Source organism: Lucilia sericata, unplaced genomic scaffold (assembly GCF_015586225.1).
Source record: "Lucilia sericata isolate MDLA Ls3-8-SP2 unplaced genomic scaffold, ASM1558622v1 Contig000232F_arrow, whole genome shotgun sequence".
In the NCBI taxonomy this organism is placed as follows: Eukaryota; Metazoa; Arthropoda; class Insecta; order Diptera; family Calliphoridae; genus Lucilia; species Lucilia sericata.
Genome location: NW_023994259.1, coordinates 324,717 through 345,883, shown reverse-complemented (window position 1 = coordinate 345,883; position 21,167 = coordinate 324,717). Strand labels below are relative to the sequence as shown.

General features: G+C 29.7%; 1 protein-coding gene across 4 annotated transcripts in view; it reads right to left on the bottom strand.

Annotated features, from left to right (window-relative positions):
• Positions 1-19,718, bottom strand: part of LOC119602433 (GATA zinc finger domain-containing protein 14-like) — a 41,844-nt gene extending 22,126 nt beyond the window's left edge. Inside the window, exons 1-2 of one of the 4 annotated variants that reach the window (XM_037953944.1) lie at positions 19,682-19,718; positions 16,655-17,007 (exon numbers count right to left, since the gene is read on the bottom strand). The gene's annotated coding sequence lies outside the window, so the exon portion shown is untranslated. Of the gene's footprint in view, positions 1-16,654; positions 17,008-19,366 lie in introns of all 4 variants that reach the window. The other 3 variants (XM_037953945.1, XM_037953946.1, XM_037953947.1) reach the window with 3 other exon arrangements.
• Between the last annotated feature and the right edge of the window lie 1,449 nt (positions 19,719-21,167).

Sequence of the window (21,167 nt, the reverse complement as noted above, 5' to 3'; positions counted from 1 at the left end):
AACATAAATATTTGTTAATTTGTCTCTTAACAAAATACTGTCTGTTGGCCAAACTATTTTGACCAATTATAGTAAGCCATTTTAAACTAATCAAAAATGATTTTTACAGATTTATAGATAAAAGAAATAAAACAAAAAGAAAAAAAAGAAATAATATACAGACATTTATGTTTGTAAGGGTTTATAAAGTATGGACAACTGATTTCAGCCTGGAAGTTCTGAGATATGTTAACTATTATTAAGAGTAGTTATCGGCAGAGAGTAATAAATAAGCAGAGTTGGGGTAATGATTATAATCCCCAACTGAATCTCTAATATAATATCGAGAACAAGAGGAAAGTTAGTCACCTTCAAAAAGTACTTTTGAAACATTTGTATGAAGTAGTTTGACATAATATGTCAATTATATCTACACAATTTAGAGATAAAATCCCAAATAAATTATAATAAATCTTAAAATAAAGAAAAATCCAAATTCTAATCTTTTCCAAAGCCAAAAGTTTTGTGAATGTGTCTACATTTTAAAGCATATTTATGTTAATGCTAATTTAGTTTTCTGTTTTGTTTGGCTGCTTTTCTTTGAAAAAGAATGTTTAAATTTTATTATAAGCTTAAATTTATAAATTATTTTCTTTAAAACAAAATAAAAAAAAACCAAATTTCTTTGAAGCCTAAAATATCTCAACAGTTTTATTGGCAAAAGTTGTCAAGGGTTAAATTTTTTTGCTTACAAAAGGCGTTGAATTTATTTTAACTTAATGTTTGTTTTCAATCCTTTATACCAAAATAAGTATTAAAATAATTTTTTATGACTCCGTCATTGTTTGTGTTGAAAACTTTTTAAAAACAACTAAAAGTATGCTAATATTTCAACATTGTTTGTTAAGCCTAATGATATGCTTTGACTGTGTAGGGTTTTGAAAAAACACAAACAAAATTTATGTTGATTTCTTTTTGGCCAAGTTCCATTTTAATTTCCTTAAGCTACCCACAAAGTAAAATACATGAGAAAATAATGAAAATATTTAATGCACTTTTTGTTTTTAAATTAAGTAGCCAAAAGTTTTGATTTCAAAAGTAATCTGTCATGCATGCCTTCAAAAACAATTGAGGGTAATTAAATAAGCTGGTAGAAGTGAAAAAGGCAGAGAATTAATTGTAATTGACCTTTTCAGGGAAAAATTAAAGTAGGTGTTTCAATTATACACCAAAAATGTTGATTAACTTTTTTTAATATTAAAAACATGAAGCAGGTATTCGGTAGAAATAAGATCTTCGGAGAAATCTTATTAATTATGAAAATTTATAGTGAAATTTTAGTGAATCAGAATCGTATTTCATATGTTTTTGTATTACCATTAAGTTTAAATATTTAGTAGATTGATTGTTCGTATGACTAACGAATATCTTATTTAAAATTTTTACGAAGTCCACTCGGGTGGGTTAGTGGATAGTTCTAGACGATTCCCTGGAAAAACACTGGTAAAGGGGCGCACTACAGGCCTGATGGAGGCGGTGTATTTCTACTGGTTTTGAACATAGGTCGGGCTATAGCCTTGACTATAGGCCAGACTATAGTCTTGACTATAGTCTCGACTATAGTCTTGACTATAGGCCAGACTATAGTCTTGACCATAGTCTTGATTATAGGCCAGACTATAGTCTTGACTATAGGCCAGACTATAGTTTTGACTATAGGCCAGACTATAGTCTTGACTATAGGCCAGACTATAGTTTTGACTGTAGACCAGACTATAGTTTTGACTGTAGACCAGACTATAGTTTTGACTGTAGACCAGACTATAGTTTTGATTATAGGCCAGACTATAGTCTCGACTATAGGCCAGACTATAGTCTTGACTATAGGCCAGACTATAGTCTTGACTATAGGCCAGACTATAGTCTTGACTATAGGCCAGACTATAGTCTTGACTATAGGCCAGACTATAGTCTTGACTATAGGCCAGACTATAGTCTTGACTATAGGCCAGACTATAGTCTTGACGATAGGCCAGACTATAGTCTTGAATATAGGCCAGACTATAGTTTTGACTGTGGGCCAGACTATAGTTTTGATTATAGGCCAGACTATAGTTTTGACTGTAGGCCAGACTATAGTCTTGACTATAGGCTAGACTATAGTCTTGACTATAGGCTAGACTATAGTCTTGACTATAGGCCAGACTACAGTCTGGACTATAGTCCTGAGTATAGTCCTGACTATAGTCTTGATTATAGGCCAGACTGTAGTCTTGACTATAGGCCTATAGGACTATTGACCGGACAATAGTCCTGACTATAGGCCAGTATATAGTCCTTAAAATAGGCCAGACTATAGTTCTTAATATAGGGTAGACAATAGTCCTGACTGTAGGTATTGACTATACTTGGACTATCGTCTTGAGTATAGTCTCTGCCATATTATATTCTTGACTGTATTGAGCCCTAAGACAAGACATAGTCTAAGCTAAAATCAAGACTATTGTCTATAGTATAGCCTATAGATAGTTTTGTCTATAGACATGTCTGTAGTTCTATAGAAAGTCTTGTCTATAGAACGTAGGTAGTCTTTTGAACTTGAATTGACAGCAGTTCCTTAAAAGATGTCCAAGTGAGAATCAAAAACGTAATTGTAAATGAAAATTCTAAAGTCGTCTAGAGTATAAAATTCTCAATTATCTTTGTCACTGTAGACAATTTTAAAATACAAATGATCTACTTTAGGTCTTTTTCAAATATATTCCTAAGAAATAAACTAATGTGTACGTCATTTAAAATTTTTTTTATATTTTTCTGCTAATTAAGGAGTAGTTTTTATATTTCTATATTATATTTCTATAACCCAGTTAATGGTCAAGTAGGTTTCAACAGTAATTTTCATTCTTCTCAGAACTATTTAACTTAGTCAACCATAAGTAGGTAATTACTATTTATTAAAAAAATATTGTAGAAAACTTTTTAAACGAACTTTATGTCAAATGTCCTTAACAAAAGAATTTAAGCAATGGAAATTCGTTTTGTGTTTTAGCTGTTAATAGCTTGAATGTCATAGATTCTAATAGACTGTAAAGTGCTGGAAATAATGTAGCATAGTTATTGGGGAAAATTTAATATTTAGTTACTATTTTAGGGGGAGGATTTATTTTAATATGAACAAAACAACATTTAAAACTTTAGTATGTTTGCCTATTTTAAGAAGAGTTGTTTACTTTTTGTTGTGGTTGTTTTTATGTTTACAAAGATGATGCAACCAAATCATTTATATAACTTTTAATGGCATCTTTTTTGATATAGAAATTATGCTCATGTGTTTTGTTTGCTGAAAAGCTTTTAGTATGTTAGTTATTAATAAGGCAAGGATTTTAATGCACTATAAAATTAAAATAAGTGCATATAATATGTGCTATGAAATGGGAAAATATGCACTAAAAATGTGAAAAATTGCATTACTTTAATTAACGACACCTGTACGTATACGTGTTAATGATTTATGGAATTTACAAATATTACGTATACGACTTATTTCGAATCAAATCTTTTAATTGTAATAGAAAAATATCATATTGAGTTACTGATTACAAATATGTATTTGTATAGAAATACTTTCCCTGGTTATTATATACTACTTACTATTAGGTTTAACGTTGAAACATAAAATGCTTTGGCTGCCACTGCAGTTGTTTTTGTCTCTAGTTTTTTGAAAATTTTCAATAGTTCTTATAGATAAGACCCTATAACAGTATTAAGTGTTGTACCAGGAAAATTGAAACAAATTCATAAAGTGGTATAAATATTTCAAGTTTGTAAAAAAAAAAATTTTAAAAATACTTTAAGAAATTTTGTTTACTATAGACTTAGGTAACAGGAAGCTATAATATTTGTAATATAGACCAAATAATACAATTTTATTAAACTTTATTATTCCTGTCTCTATTATTTCAACTTTAAATTTTGCATTTTAAATAACAAAATAGTCATGTTTTTACAACAAATTAAATTCTTTACTCCTGAGGATACAAAATATTATCAAAAAGACTATAATATATTTATATTTATAATAAAAATATTGATAACAATTTTTAGAAATTTATTATACTCATAATACAAGACAAAAAAATACAAATTGATATAAATGCCATATAATTTCTCTAGAATTTGTATGTCAGACAATTGTGCTAAAAGTTTTATTTAGTCGAGAACAACAAAAATATGTAGTTCAGAAATAATATGAAATGTTTTACATCAAAATAGTATTTCTATTGTTGCTTGGCGCAGTGAGGTGCAACTTACATACTAACTATTTGATGCTTAAGTGTGAAGCAGCAGGAAATTAGGAACTTAAAAGTGATCAATAGATGAATGTTTATTGTCGTAATTCGGACATAGATTATCTTAGTGTTTGTGTGTCAACATCATTCAAGCAACATTTTGTCATTTTGTACTTTTAAATATATTTCCTAAAAAAGCCCATATCTGGCATAAAGTAATCATGATACAAATAACCTACATACCCAAAAAGAACTTATGACTAGTAGACAAACTTTATTGAATAGTTACGAATTCTAAAGACACAACAATCATATGATTATATTATAATAATGTGCAATCATATATATTGATTAACTTTGTAAGGAAATATGAAATATGAAAATATCTTTATTTATTTGGATTTTGAAATGTAGCTTATGCTGCTAATATAAAATGATGATTGATTTTAATACAGAGAGAAAAAAGTAATACATGTCAAACACCCAACAGTGGCTTCAAAAGTCACCTCCTACTTTAATAGGTCAACAATAAAATATGGTCCTTCGAATCATATTTTTGCTATTAGGGTTCTTCATACCCATTAATTTGTCTTCTATTGAATATGTTATAAACCTTATGATAAAATAAATAAAATATTTTACAACAAATATAATTCGTGTGTATTGTTGAAACCATATTTCAATTATTAATCAAACCTATATAAGCCACATTTGCAGACTATGTAGAATATGAAATATTTCCATAAATATTTCAAACAACATCTAACCACATGTATATATATCTGCCTTTTTTGTAGTAGATAAATTCATGCCAAAAAATTAAGTTGATTAGTGTAATTATTTACTAAAAAATTTCAATATTTTAAATCACAGCAAAAATATTAAAAAAAAAATATTTGTCTCCGAAATGTTAATGTCTCTAGGCATTGTTTGCTATACATTTTTTCCATACAAAATATTAAAAAAAAAAAATTATAAAAAATATCTATAGAAAATATAAATGTTCAGCTATATCTAAAGGTAGAGGATAATAATTTTGTTACGCTAAACAAAGTGAAGGTTATTCGTAGAGTATGGGAAGAGTAATATATATTAGGGTGGCCTCAAAAAATTACTTTTGTCTTTATCAGACTTTAAACTAAAATTCTTAAAGTGCAGTATTTCATAATTATGACTTTTAAATAAACATCTTCATGGGCAATTCTATAAATTAATCGCCACAGAATATGCTAAAATAATTTATTCAAAGAAGGGATTTTTAATGATTTATTTCATTCTCAAAAAGTCCACCTTTTATTTTGTTGATATTTACAATGATGATGTTAGTAAATAAGCGAACAAGTATGTGTAGCGGTTTGTATTGTTTACTTAAACCAGCATGTTGCTTTATATTTAAAAATATATTGTGCTGGTTTGTGCTTGTTTTCCAGTTTACTTTATGGAAAAAAAATTACTTGTATAGGTTGGGTGTTGTATCAATATATTGAATATATAATAATTGTATTTAACCCAGTAGAGACTATTATATAAGATGCACTTTTTATAGAAATGTCTATTTCTGTTCTAGTTCTGTTCTAGATCTGTTCTAGTTCTGTTCTAGTTCCGTTCTAGTTCTGTTCTAGTTCTGTTCTAGTTCTGTTCTAGTTCTGTTCTAGTTCTGTTCTAGTTCTGTTCTAGTTCTGTTCTAGTTCTGTTCTAGTTCTGTTCTAGTTCTGTTCTAGTTCTGTTCTAGTTCTGTTCTAGTTCTGTTCTAGTTCTGTTCTAGTTCTGTTCTAGTTCTGTTCTAGTTCTGTTCTAGTTCTGTTCTAGTTCTGTTCTAGTTCTGTTCTAGTTCTGTTCTAGTTCTGTTCTAGTTCTGTTCTAGTTCTGTTCTAGTTCTGTTCTAGTTCTGTTCTAGTTCTGTTCTAGTTCTGTTCTAGTTCTGTTCTAGTTCTGTTCTAGTTCTGTTCTAGTTCTGTTCTAGTTCTGTTCTAGTTCTGTTCTAGTTCTGTTCTAGTTCTGTTCTAGTTCTGTTCTAGTTCTGTTCTAGTTCTGTTCTAGTTCTGTCTAGTTCTGTTCTAGTTCTGTTCTAGTTCTGTTCTAGTTCTGTTCTAGTTCTGTTCTAGTTCTGTTCTAGTTCTGTTCTAGTTCTGTTCTAGTTCTGTTCTAGTTCTGTTCTAGTTCTGTTCTAGTTCTGTTCTAGTTCTGTTCTAGTTCTGTTCTAGTTCTGTTCTAGTTCTGTTCTAGTTCTGTTCTAGTTCTGTTCTAGTTCTGTTCTAGTTCTGTTCTAGTTCTGTTCTAGTTCTGTTCTAGTTCTGTTCTAGTTCTGTGCTAGTTCTGTTCTAGGTTCGGTTCTAGTGCCTGTTCTAGTTCTGGTTCTAGTTCTGTTCTAGTTCTGTTCTAGTTCTGTTCTAGTTCTGTTCTAGTTCTGTTCTAGTTCTGTTCTAGTTTCTACGTCTGTTTCGAGTTCTGTTCTAGTTCTGTTCTAAGTTCTGTTCTAGTTCTGTTCTAGTTCGGTCTAGTTCTGTTCTAGTTCTGTTCCTAGTTCTGTTCTAGTTCTGTTAGTTCTGTTCCTAGTTTCTAGTTCTGCTTCTAGTTCTGTTCTAGTTCTGTTCTAGTTCTGTTTCTAGTTTCTGTTCTAGTTCTGTTCATAGTTCGGTTCTAGTTCTGGTTCTAGTTATGTTCTAGTTCTGTTCTAGTTCTGTTCTAAGATTCTGTTCTAGTTCATGTTTCTATTGTTCTAGTTCTAGTTCGAGACTGTTCTAGTTCTGTTCTAGTTCTGTTCTAGTTCTGTTCTATTCTGTTCTAGTCTGTTCTAAGCTTCTGTTCTAGTTCTGTTCTAGTTCTGTCTAGTTTTTCTGTTCTAGTTCTGTTCTAGAACTCATGTTACATATGTAAAATGTTATGGATAACTGTTTGCCAATATCACGCTACTTTGAAAGTATTTCGTGTTCTTAATTGCAGGGTTGGAACAAAAATAAAAAATATTTAAATATTATTATGCTATTAATTTATTCAAATAATAATTTCATAAAAATATTTAAGCATTCCGCTTTAATTTATGTTTAAAATGTATAAATCATTTTGTATTAGTCACTGCAATTACTTTAGCAGATAAATATGCTAGATAAAGTAAAATATAAAATTGGCATTCTGAGAAACAATATTCTCTGCCAGTTAACAAATTTTTCATTTCTATACAATATATTTGTTTTTGTATTTTAAAATAGCATATAGCAAAGATGCATCGTCAAATAAGTCTAATGAATGTGTTGAGTATACTTCAAGCTCAAATGTCTTGTTAGAGACAGCATGTAAAAAGAATACACAGATCAACAGAGAAAACCCAACAAACGAATCTCTTCAAAAATAATTGAACTCATACTTTGTTCCTGTTCTATTATAGTTTAGCTTTAGTTCAGTTCAGCTTAATGAGTTAAAATATTAAATATCTGAAATTGAAATTATCGAATATGTTTAATAGTTTTCACAAAAAAATTGTTCGCTGGACCTACACAATACCAGCAATTCACCTGAGATGTAAGATGAATGCGAACAGCATTAGACACCAAGTGCTTGGTAAAAGAACGACAAAGATGGCTCATGATGATAAAAATAATGTTATGACAAATTTTATTGATTGTTGATAACAGAGACAATGACGAGAATATGCTGTGCGAGGCTGCTCCGCTCATATAGATGATAATCTTAATATTTTGCTTTCTTTGCTTTTTATGAAAAACTACTTCAGTGTAAATATGTTATTAGGTGGTTTCCACTAAAATAAGAAATTTAATTAATATACTAACTTTTCGCAACTGAATGTTACTGAGAAAGAAATTTGGTAAGAGTTTGTTCATATTAATATTTTTTCTTAATAATTTCGATTTTGCTGGAATGTCAATAGCTTTATTGCCTCTATAAATATATATCTGAATACCATATTTCTTCCATTTAATTATCTAATAATTTATTAAATAATGTTAAAAAACATAATAAGCTATTTTCTCGTCTTTATCAATATTTATTCAATTACATTCACTAGCAAAATAAATGATAATCAATTTATCATTAAAGAAAATATTGCAGATTGTCTGTTATAATCAATTGTAATTTAATAATTATGCAATATTAATCAACAACAATAATAATAACGTTAACGACAAAACCACAAATTATTGTACACATGAATGACTTAATTATTACAAAATCTTCAATAGTATTATTGGGTATGTATAATTTAATAAATTGAAGGAAATAAAATTTAGAATTGTTGTTGTCTATTTGGCAGTATTTTATTTTGTTACTTTTAGACATGCGATACTGATGTTTGTTAATCATGAACTAGTCATGGTCTAGTGATAGTCATATTCCAGTCATAGTCTAGTCATAGTCTAGTCATAGTCTAGTCATAGTCTAGTCATAGTCTAGTCATAGTCTAGTCATAGTCTAGTCATAGTCTAGTCATAGTCTAGTCATAGTCTAGTCATAGTCTAGTCATAGTCTAGTCATAGTCTAGTCATAGTCTAGTCATAGTCTAGTCATAGTCTAGTCATAGTCTAGTCATAGTCTAGTCATAGTCTAGTCATAGTCTAGTCATAGTCTAGTCATAGTCTAGTCATAGTCTAGTCATAGTCTAGTCATAGTCTAGTCATAGTCTAGTCATAGTCTAGTCATAGTCTAGTCATAGTCTAGTCATAGTCTAGTCATAGTCTAGTCATAGTCTAGTCATAGTCTAGTCATAGTCTAGTCATAGTCTAGTCATAGTCTAGTCATAGTCTAGTCATAGTCTAGTCATAGTCTAGTCATAGTCTAGTCATAGTCTAGTCATAGTCTAGTCATAGTCTAGTCATAGTCTAGTCATAGTCTAGTCATAGTCTAGTCATAGTCTAGTCATAGTCTAGTCATAGTCTAGTCATAGTCTAGTCATAGTCTAGTCATAGTCTAGTCATAGTCTAGTCATAGTCTAGTCATAGTCTAGTCATAGTCTAGTCATAGTCTAGTCATAGTCTAGTCATAGTCTAGTCATAGTCTAGTCATAGTCTAGTCATAGTCTAGTCATAGTCTAGTCATAGTCTAGTCATAGTCTAGTCATAGTCTAGTCATAGTCATAGTCTAGTCATAGTCTAGTCATAGTCTAGTCATAGTCTAGTCATAGTCTAGTCATAGTCTAGTCATAGTCTAGTCATAGTCTAGTCATAGTCTAGTCATAGTCTAGTCATAGTCTAGTCATAGTCTAGTCATAGTCTAGTCATAGTCTAGTCATAGTTTTATAGCAATTAAATTGCTATGATAGTGGTGACATAAATAACGCAACCGGCCATAATGCTCAATTGAATTTTTCAGTGCAACGCGTCGTATGATTATTTTTAATTAATGACAATAACACTGTGTTTCATAATTTCATCATTAATTTAAAAGGGAATGGAAAATTTGCGAATTCATGTGGTAATAAATTAAAAAACATGTAATGGATATACATAATTATGGTTTCCTTCTGAAATTATTTTCTATGTTTTAAGCTTTGAGTTTGTCAGCATCAGACAAATTAAAAAAACTAAAATCGCTTCCAACTTAACTAAGCATTTAAATATAAAAAAATCTTATTTGATGTTTGTTTAGCAAAGTAATTTAAGAACGCTACCACACTTATGTTTATAAAAAAACTGAAGCAACTGTTGTTTAAAGTTGCACGACAGCTGCTTAAATGGAAGAGCAATAAACGAAAACAGTTCTGTGAAAATAATGCATGTAAGATCTAAAATAAAACTCTATAAAAACGGGTTTTTAATTGTTGAATTGTATAACTTTTATATATAATTTTACTTCATTTTCAGCAAAAAATAAAACTTTCTTTCGGTCAGTTAATTTGTGACTTTTTTATATAATGAATGTTAAGTAAATAAGATTTTAGTTTTTATTTTAAATGTTATCTTTTTAATTGTGAACTTTCAGAGACCACAAACTGACAGCTTAACTAGAAAGTGTAAAAAGTAGCACAGTTTAAAAAAAAGAGATTACCATACTGTGACCGACACTTTTTAATTGGTTTTGCAAGCAGGGAACATTTGATGCAGGATTTATTTTAAATGAAATAATTTCTGTTGAATTTTTGGTGTATGAAATTAAAGATGTTTTAAAATTTTATACAAATATAAATTAAACAGTTTTCTAGACTACAACTAGACTATGATTAGACTGTGACCCGACTCACTTTTGAAAATACATTCAAATATTTTTAATTAATCATACACTTCAGAAATTTTACACCGTTTTTACTAATCTACTTTCAAAATTCATAAAATGTTTTTCTTTTAAGAGCCAATAAACACACATTTTTTATCTACCAAAATTAATGGCATATTTAACAAGATAGTAAAAATGTCTAAAAACAAGAATGTTTAAATCTGAAATGATATTTAAAACAATTCAAATAAAAATCTGTTAGACACAAAAATTTAGTTTCATTTTAAATTTTACATTTAAATGGCACCAAATTTTGGCCATTTAAATGTAAAAAAAATATTTTTCTGGTTGATAGTACTTTATTCATGTAAAAATATTTTTAAATGAGAAAAATATTTTAATAATTTTTTAACACTTGTTTGTAACGAAGGTCAAAAAATAGTTGTTGCATTTACTGTTTAGATTACAATATTAAGAATTTAAATATATTTTTTTAAATAAATGATGATTTTGTTGATATTCATTAAACAAATAGTCAATCAAATTTGATTCATCAGTTAAACTACACAAATTAATTATAAGTTGCAGTAAACAACGCTTTTTTGAGAATTTAGGTGGATTTAGAGAGGTTAAGAAAGAAACAGTAGGTAGAAGATTTGAGGCTCAGGGTTCTGGAATCAGAAGGTTCAGTTTTAGTTCAGTTTAGTTCAGTTCTAGTTCAGTTCTAGTTCAGTTCTAGTTCTAGTTCAGTTCTAGTTCAGTCTAGTTCAGTTCTAGTTCAGTTCTAGTTCAGTTCTAGTTCAGTTCTAGTTCAGTCTTAGTTCAGTTCTAGTTCAGTTCTAGTTCAGGTCTAGTTCAGTTTCTAGTTCATTTCTAGTTCAGTTCTAGTTCAGTTTCTAGTTCAGTTCTAGTTCAGTTCTAGTTTCAGTTCTAGTTCAGTTCTAGTTCAGTTCTAGTTCAGTTCTTAGTTCAGTTCTAGTTCAGTTTCTAGTTCAGTTCTAGTTCAGTTCTAGTTCAGTTCTAGTTCAGTTCTAGTTCAGTTCTAGTTCAGTTCTAGTTCAGTTCTAGTTCAGTTTCTAGGTCAGTTCTAGTTCAGTTCTAGTTAGTTCTAGTTCTACGTCAGTTCGAGTTCTAGTTCATTCTAGTTCAGTTCTAGTTCAGTTCTAGTTCAGTTCTAGTTCAGTTCTATTTCAGTTCTAGTTCAGTTCTAGTTCAGTTCTAGTTCAGTTCTAGTTCAGTTCTAGTTCAGTTCTAGTTCAGTTCTAGTTCAGTTCTAGTTCAGTTCTAGTTCAGTTCTAGTTCAGTTCTAGTTCAGTTCTAGTTCAGTTCTAGTTCAGTTCTAGTTCAGTTCTAGTTCAGTTCTAGTTCAGTTCTAGTTCAGTTCTAGTTCAGTTCTAGTTCAGTTCTAGTTCAGTTCTAGTTCAGTTCTAGTTCAGTTCTAGTTCAGTTCTAGTTCAGTTCTAGTTCAGTTCTAGTTCAGTTCTAGTTCAGTTCTAGTTCAGTTCTAGTTCAGTTCTAGTTCAGTTCTAGTTCAGTTCTAGTTCAGTTCTAGTTCAGTTCTAGTACAGTTCTAGTTCAGTTCAGTTCAGTTCAGTTCAGTTCTAGTTTAGTTCTAGTTCAGTTCTAGTTCAGTTCTAGTTCAGTTCTAGTTCAGTTCTAGTTCAGTTATAGTTCAGTTCTAGTTCAGTTCTAGTTCAGTTCTAGTTCAGTTCTAGTTCAGTTCTAGTTCAGTTCTAGTTCAGTTCTAGTTCAGTTCTAGTTCAGTTCTAGTTCTAGTTCAGTTCTAGTTCTAGTTCAGTTCTAGTTCAGTTCTAGTTCAGTTCTAGTTCAGTTCTAGTTCAGTTCTAGTTCTGTTCTAGTTCAGTTCTAGTTCAGTTCTAGTTCAGTTCTAGTTCAGTTCTAGTTCAGTTCTAGTTCAGTTCTAGTTCAGTTCTAGTTCAGTTCTAGTTCAGTTCTAGTTCAATTCTAGTTCAATTCAGTTCCAGAAAAATGAATATTTATTTTGATCTGTATCATTGTCTGTAATAAGCAAGCAAAAGCTTATGTTTGCTTTGTAATTGAAAAACAGTTTGGTTTAGTGTATTTAAAGCTTAGCAGCAAGTATCTTAAGATATTAGACAAAATTTGCACCTCAGTTGATACAATAAAGCAGGTCTGATGTTAAAACCTGTTATGTTTATGACAAGTTTAATTTGACAAATGAAATTATGGGGAGAAAAATAAGGTATAATTTTTATAAGCATTTATTTTGTAATAAATTAATCAGTCGCGTGGATATTATCAAAATATATGTTTGAATTATTTTCAAAAATTCTTTTAAAAATGTATGCAAGCTGTTCGAAATTATTATTTAATTGTGTTTTTATACTCAGATGTGAATCCCCCTGCTAGAGCTATTGATTAACTTTTTGCACTTTTACAATAACATTAGTAATATTGAAAATAATTTGCATAGAACAATAATTACCACACGTTTTCAAAAGAAAATATATTTGACATGTTTTTCAAAACTGTACAAAATTTGAACCTAAAATGGAATATAAATTCAGTCTTTATTAGTTAATTTAAAAGAAGTATACTTATTTTCTTTTTTTTTAATATCTATCGTAAAATCAATTTGTGTAAGCATGTCATTTTAAGCATGACATCCTCTCTTTGTGCTTTATTCCTTTTATTTAGTTCTTTAGAGTCTCTGCAGTCTTTTTTATACAATTTCATTATCATTTCGCTTTTGATGCTCTATAAACCACTTGGCCACGTACAATATAGACTGTGGAAAATGAAAAAAAAAAACAACTTTATCTTTTTTATAAAAAAAATTTATTTTAAGAAAACACAACTGTGCCTATAACAGAAAACTTGCAACGACTTGAGGGAGAAAAATCAGAAGTGACAGGAAAACAAGCATTATTAACAGGAAAAAACTTGCATAATAAATAAAATAAATTAAATGTACTTTAACTTAACCGGTTCGCTAAAGATGACTGATCTCATATTTAAAGTCTTCTTGCGAAATATCTTAATTTACAATCGCATACGCATTAGGGAATAATATATAGAGCTCTAAAGTTCTTGAGAGAACTCTTTGCAGATAACTATATCAGAACAGAAAAGCATAAAGAGAAAATTGCATTTAAGATTCGAACAAAAATTTAGAGAGAAAGAAATAAAATTAGTCTGGTCATAGTCTGGTGGTCATAGTCTAGGTCATAGTTCATAGTCTTTAGTTATCAGTGTTAGTCTAGTCTAGTCATAGTCTAGTCATAGTCTAGTCATAGTCTAGTCATAGTCTAGTCATAGTCTAGTCATAGTCTAGTCATAGTCTAGTCATAGTCTAGTCATAGTCTAGTCATAGTCTAGTCATAGTCTAGTCATAGTCTAGTCATAGTCTAGTCATAGTCTAGTCATAGTCTAGTCATAGTCTAGTCATAGTCTAGTCATAGTCTAGTCATAGTCTAGTCATAGTCTAAGTCATAGTCTAGTCATAGTCTAGTCATAGTCTAGTCATAGTCTAGTCTAGTCCTAGTCATAGTCTAGTCATAGTCTAGTCATAGTCTAGTCATAGTCTAGTCATAGTCTAGTCATAGTCTAGTCATAGTCTAGTCATAGTCTAGTCATAGTCTAGTCATAGTCTAGTCATAGTCTAGTCATAGTCTAGTCATAGTCTAGTCATAGTCTAGTCATAGTCTAGTCATAGTCTAGTCATAGTCTAGTCATAGTCTAGTCATAGTCTAGTCATAGTCTAGTCATAGTCTAGTCATAGTCTAGTCATAGTCTAGTCATAGTCTAGTCATAGTCTAGTCATAGTCTAGTCATAGTCTAGTCATAGTCTAGTCATAGTCTAGTCATAGTAGTCATAGTCTAGTCATAGTCGTCATAGTCTAGTCATAGTCTAGTCATAGTCTAGTCATAGTCTAGTCATAGTCTAGTCATAGTCTAGTCATAGTCTAGTCATAGTCTAGTCATAGTCTAGTCATAGTCTAGTCATAGTCTAGTCATAGTCTAGTCATAGTCTAGTCATATAGTCTAGTCATAGTCTAGTCATAGTCTAGTCATAGTCTAGTCATAGTCTAGTCATAGTCTAGTCATAGTCTAGTCATAGTCTAGTCATAGTCTAGTCATAGTCTAGTCATAGTCTAGTCATAGTCTAGTCATAGTCTAGTCATAGTCTAGTCATAGTCTAGTCATAGTCTAGTCATAGTCTAGTCATAGTCTAGTCATAGTCTATTATGAAAATTTGATCAAAATTTTTACTTGCTATTTGGATTATTTCTTCATTTGTTTATTGCAACAGAACACGTGGCGTATACGTTATATTTTATGGTCAATATTTACTTAATATTACGTATGCGATCTGCAGCAATATTGCGCCATATGAATAAATAAATGTTTTTATAAAAAACATTGCAATTAATTCAGTAAATTGTGGAATGTATAGTATTACTAAATTATTAACATTACTTAAAACATGTGTCTAATAACAATTAATAATTATAAAAAAATATTATAAACAACAATAAACGTACATATAACAGATGTACATTGTACATATTTACCTTTATTTGTAATTAATATATAATTAAGCTGTTTTTTTAATACATTTTCCTTATACATACATACATCGACATATATTCCATAAAGTGTTTAAATAATTGATAAATATTCTCTGAAAAGTTTGAGAAAAAACTGTTTGATTTGTTTGAATTTTTAAAGTTCGGATTTTTTGTTTTAGGTTCTTTTTTTTGTGTCACCAAAAAATAAAGAACAATAATCTCCCATTGAGGTTCCCAGTAATAATTTGTTTTTATCTTTATCCCTCATATATCTCAGATATATAAATCACAATTACATCTCTTTTCGTTTTGCTTTTAAAAAACCCTATAGAAGAGATTAAAACAAAACAGCATCTTTCAATTTCATTTAGTACTTGTTTGCGGCAAAAGTCAGGGTTTTCATTTACTACATCTGCTGTAACAAAAACCAGCCAAGAGAAAAACAACTAACGAAACTTGAAAACATGAACTCATTCTCATTCATGGCGGCGTGCTTTTACATGTGATGTGCATTATTGTTCAGTTTTCGTTGTTAACATTAAAGTACCATGACGATGATGTTTCAGTTGATAATGCAGATGACGATGCTTTTGTTGTTGTTGTTTCTGGTGTAACTGTAAGCTGTGGTTTATTTAGTATGTTACATTTAAGCTAAAATGATGTTTAATTTTTTCAGATAGTTGTTTTTGTTTTTATAGTTTTATATTGAGAGAAGATTACTTATGTATATACGATCATTAAGGTATTCTTGTGGAGATTTTCGTTGAGAAGAAACGTTGACTTTTATTACAATGAAATATTGGAACACATTCTCAGTTATTGTAGGCTTCACTATTTATTTTCTTCAATAATATTTATTCAACGAAATTGTGCAAAATATCACTAACATACCCAAGACTAGGATAAGTAAATCACACATACATACATCAATATGTATGATAAGTGCAAAATCGATTTACAAATGCTTGAGGTATAATCAAATTTTGTCCCGAAGTATGTAAGCAATTAATTGATGAAAAGCTAATTTTCTAAAAAAGTTTTTATATGAGAGTTAGGGTCAAACATTGGCCGATTCTCATAAAATTTGTAGAAGAGATATATTTGTATATAAAAGTTAGTTGTGTTACTAATGGTTTTAAGTCAATTTTGGAAGTTTTGGAAATTTTTGAAAAGGGAATTATATGGGGGCTAGGGTTAAATAAGGGCCGATCTTTACCAAAATCTGCGGTGTCATTTATACTTATATAAAACTTATACTTATATAAAACTTATTTTTTGGATAGATAGAAGTTTATTTGACGTAGTTATAGCTTAAAAGGCCAAATCGGGAGTTCCGGTTGTATGGGGGTAAGGTGATATAGTGGACGTATTTCAATCATTTTCAATAGGCTTCGTTCCTGTGTTGAAAAACACGTTTGATCCAAATTTTATCAAAATATCTTGAAAATTGCGGTCTATACCTTGCGCAAAAGATTTGCATGGACAGCCGGACAGATGGACGGACATGTCTCAGAAAGTGATTCTGAGTTGATCGGTATACTTTAAGATGGGTGTAGGACTAACATTTTTGTGTTACAAACATCAGCACAAACGCATAATACCTTCCCCACTATAGTGGTGTAAGGTACAAAAACACATTATATATAAACAATACATTTTCCAACTTACTTTCTTTAAACAATTGTGTTCTATTTGTTTCTGTTTTAGTTTAATTGCAGACAGTTTATTATTATTGTTTCCCTTATAAATACAAGAACTCATTGACACACATTCGTTTATGCAATTATTGTTGGTGTTTTCTATGTTTCTTTTCTTTCAAAGAATTTCACTTTGTGACGTTTTTATCGGCTCTCAGCATCAAAAGTATTTTCTATTTACACATTTCCATGCGTTTTATTTTTAGATATACGTACATAAATTTACAACAAGTTTATGCAAAAGACAAGATATTATATTATTTTTTATTTATTTTTTAAAATTCTTCACTTTCTTTAAGGCATTCAAACATGTAATGGTTTCTGCTGAAGAATTTGCAAAATTTAAAAATTTTCTTGGCGTAATAAATTTAAATGAGTTTTTGGATATTATTTTACTTTAGAAAGTGTTATTGTCTGAAGTGAGTTATGTGTGTTTGTCTTGTTTAGTTTACAAATACTATTTATTGATTTGTTAAATTTTGTATCGAAGAAAATCTTTTTAATTTAATGCATTAAAATTTGTTGGTTTAAATTGTTTTGATTATTAATATTTCGTTGTTTATTTTTTTAGTTAGTTAGTTAGTTAGTTAGTAGTTAGTTAGTTAGTTAGTTAGTTAGTTAGTTAGTAGTTAGTTAGTTAGTTAGAGTTAGTAGTTAGTTAGTTAGTTAGTTAGTTAGTTAGTTAGTTAGTTAGTTAGTTAGTTAGTTAGTTAGTTAGTTAGTTAGTTAGTTAGTTAGTTAGTTAGTTAGTTAGTTAGTTAGTTAGTTAGGTAGTTAGTTAGTTAGTTAGTTAGTTAGTTAGTTAGTTAGTTAGTTAGTTAGTAGTTAGTTAGTTAGTTAGTTAGTTAGTAGTTAGTAGTAGTTAGTTAGTTAGTAGTTAGTTAGTTAGTTAGTTAGTTAGTAGTAGTTAGTTAGTTAGTTAGTAGTAGTTAGTAGTTAGTAGTTAGTTAGTTAGTTAGTTGTTAGTTAGTTAGTTAGTTAGTTAGTTAGTTAGTTAGTTAGTTAGTTAGTTAGTTAGTAGTTAGTTAGTTAGTAGTTAGTTAGTAGTTAGTGTTAGTTAGTTAGTTAGTTAGTTAGTTAGTTAGTTTAGTTAGAGTTAGTTAGTTAGTTAGTAGTAGTTAGTTAGTTAGTTAGTTAGTTAGTTAGTTAGTTAGTTAGTTAGTTAGTTAGTTAGTTAGTTAGTTAGTTAGTTAGTTAGTTAGTTAGTTAGTTAGTTAGTTAGTTAGTTAGTTAGTTAGTTAGTTAGTTAGTTAGTTAGTTAGTTAGTAGTTAGTTAGTTAGTTAGTTAGTTAGTAGTTAGTAGTTAGTTAGTTAGTTAGTTAGTTAGTTAGTTAGTAGTTAGTTGTAGTTAGTTTAGTTAGTTAGTTAGTTAGTTAGTTAGTAGTTTAGTTAGTTTTAGTTAGTAGTTAGTTAGTTAGTTAGTTAGTAGTTAGTAGTTAGTTAGTTAGTTAGTTAGTTAGTAGTAGTTAGTTAGTTAGTTAGTTAGTTAGTTAGTTAGTTAGTTAGTTAGTTAGTTAGTTAGTTAGTTAGTTAGTTAGTTAGTTAGTTAGTAGTAGTTAGTAGTTAGTTAGTTAGTTAGTAGTTAGTTAGTTAGTAGTTAGTTAGTTAGTTAGTTAGTTAGTAGTTAGTTAGTTAGTTAGTTAGTAGTTAGTAGTTAGTTAGTTAGTTAGTTAGTTAGTAGTTAGTTAGTTAGTTAGTAGTTAGTTAGTTAGTTAGTTAGTTAGTTAGTTAGTTAGTTAGTTAGTTAGTTAGTTAGTTAGTTAGTTAGTTAGTTTCTAACGTATAAAAATATTCGGTCTATACCTTGAAGTATACCTATAAGTATGTCGGTCCGTCCGTCCATTCGACTCTCTAGCGGCCCAAGTAAAGCTTGTGATCAAGTTACAGGACGTAATTTTCTTGAATTGTATGAAATTTTGCACATGTGCTTGTTGGTTCAAGGACCTATTTAAAATGCAGCATACAACAAAACCCCCGAAAAGTGCTTTTAAGCTCATAATTATGTTCTTTCACAAATTGCTTAAATATATTGCAAACAAGATAATATTCAAGGTAAATGCTTTATTATGAGAAATAAATCACATCTAATATTCAAAAATGGTGTAGGGTATCATATAGTCGGCTACATCCGACTACACTTTCTTACTTGTTTTTTCATTATACATATCGCTCATTTACTACCAGACTCGCCTATCTAAACATTCAGGGTTTTTAAACTACAAGGTACATGTATCCAGTTGTTAAGTTTTTAATAAAGTTTTATGTCTTCTCCTTTAAGTGCTCTAATTTACAGCTTTAACCATATATTGTTCAATTTTCTTTTCAACAAATCTTACAAACTTTTACTTTAAGTCAAACATTTCGATTATCTTTAAAATAATTGAGTATTTTGGAAATATTAGTAAATAAAGTTATTTATATGTAAGCAAGTAGGTCGCTATATTACATTATGTTTATAAAAAGTGTGTAATAAACATGAGGGGAGAAACAGTTTGTCATAAAATCAAATCTTTCTTTATGGTTCATGTATATTTTATGAGTTTCTTGTTTATTTAAGAAAGATTCTGTATTTTGATTTTAATGTTTATGTAAATGTATAGTCTGTTTCTACTATTTCTATTATTAAGGTTTTTTTCACAAAACCTATAAATTTCATTTATGTTATTTACACTACCGTATTTACCATAAGGGCACCTCCGACTTCAAATAAGAATGAGTGCCTCTTCCTATCTTATCTTATTGCAATTATATACATTTTTCGAAATTATTTACTATTTTCAATACAAAAATTAAAAACTTGTTCGTTCGCATTTAAAGCAACAGCCTAATTTAGGGCAGTTTTAAAACAGTTATTTAAGAAAATTTCTAAACTTTACATCACCGATGTCCATATACAGATATTAATCAATTGGCGAATTTCGCGGATGAGTCAGATATAAGGTCAGTAAAAAGGTTAAGTTTTTTAGTTTAAATATATCACTGTATTTTTAAGTTTTACCGTTTTAATTTAGTAATGCACACAACACGTCGTCACATCTTGGCAAACTGAATTTGCAAATTTTCTTGCCAAAGCAGCACACATGCAGCGAAAAAATTATTGAGAGACTTCTATGTTGTTTCATATACATTTCTACATAGAGAAGCAGAATTGAACAAGTTACAACACACACACTTTAGGGATCAAAATTCAGATAATATTACAATATTTTCATGTCAATAGCAAACTACTCTCTAAATGTTAAATAACAGTTCTCTGCGCTCTTATAATATGGGAACAATTTTGTTCATTTGTTTTGGGAAATTTGGCTTTTGTAGAGTAAAAAGAAGAGGAAGTGAGTCATTTTGGTGTGAAAAACACGTGTTGAGCTGTCATTGAGGGGTGCAAACAAGCACGTTTGAGAGTGCAAAACAATTCCAGACAAATTGGGGATATTTTCTTGTTTTCATTTTCACAGGAAAGAGAGCTAATGTATAAAAATATGTATGTATGTATATTGGTTATGCTATTTTCTTTTAAGTATTAAGTATTAAGAATTACTTTTAAGGTTTTACTACGTAAACATGACTGTAGTGATTAGTTTTCTATTTATGAATGAAATAAATACTCAAGTACATGATATTAAAACTATCCAGACTATGACTAGACTATGCCTAGAATATGCCTAGACTATGCCTAGAATATGCCTAGACTGTGCCTAGACTATGCCTAGACTATGACTAGACTATGACTAGACTATGACTAGACTATGACTAGACTATGACTAGACTATGACTAGACTATGACTAGACTATGACTAGACTGTGACTAGACTATGACTAGACTATGACTAGACTATGACTAGACTATGACTAGACTATGACTAGACTATGACTAGACTATGACTAGACTATGACTAGACTATGACTAGACTATGACTAGACTATGACTAGACTATGACTAGACTATGACTAGACTATGACTAGACTATGACTAGACTATGACTAGACTATGACTAGACTATGACTAGACTATGACTAGACTGACTAGACTATGACTAGACTATGACTAGACTATGACTAGACTATGACTAGACTATGACTAGACTATGACTAGCTATGACTAGACATGACTAGACTATGACTAGACTATGACTAGACTATGACTAGACTATGACTAGACTATGACTAGACTATGACTAGACTATGACTAGACTATGACTAGACTAGACTAGACTATGACTAGACTATGACTAGACTATGACTAGACTATGACTACTATGACTAGACTATGACTAGACTATGACTAGACTATGACTAGACTATGACTAGACTATGACTAGACTATGACTAGACTATGACTAGACTATGACTAGACTATGACTAGACTATGACTAGACTATGACTAGACTATGACTAGACTATGACTAGACTATGACTGACTATGACTAGACTATGACTAGACTATGACTAGACTATGACTAGACTATGACTAGACTATGACTAGA